The 5,781-nt window shown below is 36.0% G+C and overlaps 1 non-coding gene across 1 annotated transcript; it reads left to right on the top strand.

Moving 5' to 3' along the window:
- Positions 1-3,407: 3,407 nt before the first annotated feature.
- On the top strand, positions 3,408-3,479 carry TRNAC-GCA. The gene has a single exon. It is a non-coding gene; the product is annotated as a tRNA-Cys (tRNA).
- The last annotated feature ends 2,302 nt before the right edge of the window (positions 3,480-5,781 follow it).

Genomic DNA, 5,781 nt, shown 5'->3' with positions numbered 1-5,781 from the left:
ACTCTGAAAAATAAAACAAACTTAACAGAACCAAAACGGTCACAGAGACAGAGAGCAAATGGTGGTTGTCAGAGAGGCAGGGGCAGGAGGAGGAGAGAAATAGGTGAGGGCGACTAAGAGGCCCAAACTTTCAGTTACAAAATCACTGAGTCACAGGTATGAAATGTGGAGTCTGGAAATGTAGTCAGTAATCACATGATACTTTTGTATGGTGACAGAGGGTAACTAGACTTAATATAATGATCATTTGGTAATGTATAGAAATACATTTCTTGTGTACCAGGAATTAACATAGTGTTAAAGGTCAGTTGTACTTCAAAAGTGAATAAACAAACATCCATAGAAAAAGAGATCAGATTTGTGACTACCAGAGGTGGAGGTGAGTAGAGGGGGGATTGAATGAAAGTCATTAAAAGGTACAAACTTCCAGTTATAACATTAATAAGTACTAGGGTTGTAATGCACGTGATAATTATAAATAACACTGTTATATGCAGTATGTGAAAGTTGTTAAGAGTAAATCCTAAGAGCTCTCATCACAAGGGAAAATTTTTTTTTGTATTTTCAAAATTTTTGTGTCTATATGAGATGATGAATGTTCACTAAACTTGCTGTGGTAAACATTTCATGACGTTAGTAAGCCAAATCATTATGTTGTACATCTTAAACTTATCCAGTGCTGTACATCAATTATATCTCAATAAAACTAGAAGGGAAAATTATCCTAGAAGATAAGACTTAAAAAAAAAAAAAAGCATAGTGCTATAGCAGTATAAGGATGTCCCATACCATATTGGAATATGCTTATTCTTTTTTTTAAAGATTTTTTTTTTTGTGGGCCATTTGTAAAGTCTTTCTTGAATTTGTTTTCCATTTTTCTCTTTTGGCTGTGAGGCTTAGATTCTCAGCTCCCCGAACAGGGACTGAACCTGCACCCTGTGCGCTAGGACGCAAAGTCTTAACCACTGAATCACCAGGGAAGTCCCTGGAATATATTCATTCTATAGAGTGCCCTTGAGCAAATTATCCAACACCTACAGACCTATCTGATCATTTGAAAAATGGAAATAATGATTGCAAACTTTATGATCTGCTAAAGCGTGAAGATAGTGTGTGTAGCATCTAACACTACTCCGGCATTTAGTGTTAATTTATGAAAGACAGACACTGTGTGTATGATTAGTAGTTAGGATATGGCTGTGGCTGCTATTGAGAGATACCCTAAAGCCAGACCTGAAGTTGACCACATCATCTCAGATGCAGAAACTAGTCTCTCTCCTGAGCAGCTACCTGTACTGTGCTAAGCTGCTTCAGGCATGTCTGACTCTTTGCAACCCTGTGACCATAGCGCACCAGGCTCCTCTGTCCATGGGATTCTCCAGGCAAGAATACTGGGGTGGGTGGCCCTGTCCTCCTCCGAGGGATCTTCCTGACCCAGGGATCGAACCTCTGTCGCTTGCATCTCCTGCATTGGCAGGCAGATTTTTTACCACTGCACCACCTGGGAAGACCAAGAATGTATTGTAGGATCCACCTATTTGATTAAACAGGAGCAGAAATTTCTCTACCGCAATTATTCTTTCCCATTGTTGAGGAAATTTAAGACTGAATTCCCAAATATTTTTACCTCAAGCAAATGAGATTGAATGGTAATTGTATATTTCTCTTGCTAATTGTGCTTCTCAGACACTACATCAACCAGAGATATGAGAAAGGAAGATTATTTATTCAAAAATGTGTTAATTAGTACAGAGAGAAGAATAAGACCTGTGTATTATTTATACTCCCATGGCTAATATAACTTTGAATTAACTTCAAATATTTATGAACAGCTGAAATTAATGATGGCTATTTTACCAAAAAAGTCTTTAACAAAAGTCCTACAAGGATAATAAAATTATATAAATTGAAAATATGTGCATATATATTTAGTGAGCTGGGAACTGTGGTTTGATTCAGAATATACCCAAATCTAGAGTAATTTGATTTTTGACAGTAGAGTTCTCCTAAAAGTGATAACCAGCAATTAAACAGACAGGTTTCTATATTTCAGAGCAAGATTTTAAACATGAAAGCCCTAATATTATAGTTTAGAAAATCTTTATTTCATTTATAAAGAAAAATAAATATCTTGTTTTGAAAGTTTGAATGATCAAATACTTAAAAATACAATACAAACTAAGGATAACATCCTAAACAGATCCTTTCATTGCACCTCTTTCTTTTACATACAAAAAATCATCGTGTGCTATGTTATTTCACATAGAAATGCCCTGGTTTTAAAATGTGTATGTTACTTTTAAGAAAAAAGTATGAAGGTATTATTTATAAAAGGAATACTTAATATTCAAAATTGACATTCCAAAGGTTAAAAATGGTAATCTTGTTATTCTTCTCCTTTCTACTGTTTCTCTATTAACATAAACTGAATGCTGTTTTCATACATAAACCTTTACATCTTCTAATGAAATGCCCAATTTTCATGTACTCCTTTGTTATTTCAGACATAAAGCTTCTAAGTGCACAGTGATTTACATAAAGGAAATTCTGCAACTCTCTTTGTTTCTAAAATTTTCTATAGTTACCCTCTGACATAAAACCATTTCATTTAGTGTGTGGCCTGTGGCAATAGCTAATAACTCAGCAGCGGTCTCGGCGAGGAGATGAAAAGCTCCCAGCAGTGTTGTAAGTTAGTGCAATAACATCGAGAGATGGGTGCGTAGAATTGCTTTCTGATTCTGCTGATGACAAGCCTGCACATGAGATTTCCCCATCATGTAACCTTAGCCTACAAAACTCCAGTAGTACATTGGCATCACTGTAAGATGTCAATAAAGTGTTTGTAATAATGATCATGAAAACCTTTTTCTTTAGAGTAATAATGTATCCCTTATTTTTTTCTAATTGGATTTTCCTAATATTTTGGGGGGTATACTGTGAAGGCAAAATTGATTTTATTCATCTACATCTAATAACTTTTGAAGCTTCCTTTAACAATCCTTAGAAGCCTTGTTTTACAATCCATTAATTATAATTTAGTGTTTTTATGCAACTATATCACTTTATACAAAAAAAATTAAAAGTAAAAACATGCTTGCTTTAAAATGAGAATTACAGGTAAAAATCAATATTAATGATATGCTCAACACCCTAACATGAATAGTGATAATACATTGTTATGCTAAAAATAATGTAGATAGTAATACACACAGACACAGATATATATAATGGTATACAAAGGTATACAATAGAATGTTACACAGCATTAAAAAATTTAGGGATATTAATGTCATGAAAAATGTTGACAGTGCAATATTAAGTGAAAAAATAAGCACTGTTAAAAGTAAGTGTTTATTTTTTATTTATTTTTTTTTTTTAAATAAGCACTGTTCAAAATAAACATGGCTTCCCAGGTAGCTCAGTTGGTAAAGCGTCTGCCTGCAATGCAGGAGACCTGGGTTCGATCCCTGGGTTGGGAAGATCCCCTGGAGAAGGAAATGGCAACCCACTCCAGTATTTTTGCCAGGAGAATTCCAGGGACCAAGGAGCCTGGTGGGTTACAGTCCATGGGATCACAAAGAGTCAGATACGACTGAGTGACTAACTTACACTTGCAAAGTAAACGTAATGATTTTTAATTAGGGGAGAATGGTAGTTTTACAGAGAAGCTGGGCAGAATTCACCTTAACCAAGTGCTCTACTGTAATAACACAAATCAAAATAAATGTCTCCTGATAGGATGTAGCAAGGAGAGCTTGGCATCCCTCCTCTGACCTACCTTCAAACCATTCATAACCTGGATCTTGTCATGATGAAACACCAGGCAAACCCAAATTGAGAAACACTCAAGAATCTGATGAGCCTGTAATTTTAAAGTAGCAAGATCAAGAAAATCAAAAGAAAGTTGAAGAAGTGTCACAAATTGAAGGCTGACAAAATGTAACTGACTAACACAACACAAGACTCTGGACGTGTATCCTTTTGCTATACAGAACAATATGGCAAAAAATGGCAAAACTTGAATGGCATCTGATGGCTAGACAGTAGTGATTATCTGTTAACTTCCTGATTTTGATGACTAAATCAAAATCGTGTAGGAAAATGCCCTCATTTACAGGAAACAGCATTCGTGTGGAGGGGTGATGGAGCATCACTTTGCCATCTACTTTAAGTTCTATTTGCTATTCTTGCAGTCTTTTCTTTCTAAGCTTGGGACTGATACAATCATACATAAAGTGTTGAAAAATTAATAATCATATACAATCTGGTTACTTGGATAACTGAGAAACAAAACCTGGCTAAATTTTCATCCTTCTGTTCAGAAGCTTGTTTTTCTATCAGGTATCCCTCATATGTACATATATAGATGAATATTTATATATTATACTTTATTGATTTATATTTATGTTTTGGAAAATAAACATTAACCACTATGAACTATTGCAGGAGATGCAATAGATGCAGGTTCAATCCCTGGGTCAGGAAGATCCCCTGGAGAAGAGCATGGCAACCCCTTCCAGTACTCTTGCCTGGAGACCCATGGACGGAGGAGCCTGGCAGGCTATAGTCCACAGGGTCCCAGGAGTCAGACACAACTTAACCGACAACCCAACAAGCACACACATTCAGGTATGTGTATGCACTATGTCGTGTCTGACTCTTTGTGACCCCATGACTGTCCATGGGTCACTGTGCCTTCCTCCAGGGAATCATCCCAACTCAGGGACCAAACCCATGTTTCTTGCATTGGCAGGTAGGTTCTTTACCTCTAGCACCACCTGGGAAGCACCCCCCCGGCCCCATACCTGAATACTATCATTGTAAGGAGCCACTGCTTTGGTGGCCTTAAGAGAGCAAATCCAGGAAGAAGCCCTACATAAGTTAAGGCAGGACAAAAGCTAGTTTCAGTTTCTACAGAAATCAACTAGCGTCCGCTGGCATTTAAATCTTCACTAACATCAAATTTTGACTCCTGGAGGAAGAGTGGGACCTTTCTTCCCTCCGTTTTAATTTCCATTACCTGTCCTGCCTGATGGAAAATAAAGCATTCTTGTTCATTTGAGGAAAATCAACACTGTAATCTAGCCTACATTTCAGAAGATGGGAAGTCATATTTTCTTCTCTAAAGCTCGCTACATTTCTATAGTTTTCAACTATGAGCATACTCTATATTTACAATCATAAAAATGTTATTTAGAATATATTAACCATCCATTAAATCTGAACACACTATTCAATAAATGGTAGCTAATAGCTTTATAACTTATCCTACAACAGTAATTGCATTTTAAAATGTGTAACTGCTACCAGGCTCCATGAATTAATCCAACTTGGTTATGGTGTATAATCTTTTAATATGCTGTCAGAATTAGTTTGATAGTATTTTGTTGAGGACTTTTGCATCAATATAATCAAGGTTATTAGTCTGTATGAGTTTTTTTTTTTTTTTCCTTTTTTGCAGTGTCTGTGTCTGACTTTAGTATCAGGGTAATGCTGGCCTTACAGAATGAGCTTGGGATCATTCCCTCCTCTCCAGTATTATTTTTGAAGAGTTTCAGAAGGATTGGTATTAATTCTTTAAATGTCATAGTCTTCTCTAGGGAGGTCAAACTGACCCCGAACTTTTCTGTGCTGGGAAGTTTTTGATTACCAATTCAGTTTCTTTATTTGTTATTGGTATGCTCCAGTTTTTTATTTCTTCATGAGTATTTAGATAGATTGTGTGTTCTTAGGAATTTATTCATTTCCTCTCAATTGTCCAAGTTGCTGGCATATAATTGT

This window comes from Cervus canadensis, chromosome 23, assembly GCF_019320065.1.
Source record: "Cervus canadensis isolate Bull #8, Minnesota chromosome 23, ASM1932006v1, whole genome shotgun sequence".
Lineage (NCBI taxonomy): Eukaryota > Metazoa > Chordata > Mammalia > Artiodactyla > Cervidae > Cervus > Cervus canadensis.
Note: the sequence above shows the minus strand (reverse complement) of the source record. Positions and strands in the feature narration are given on the sequence as shown.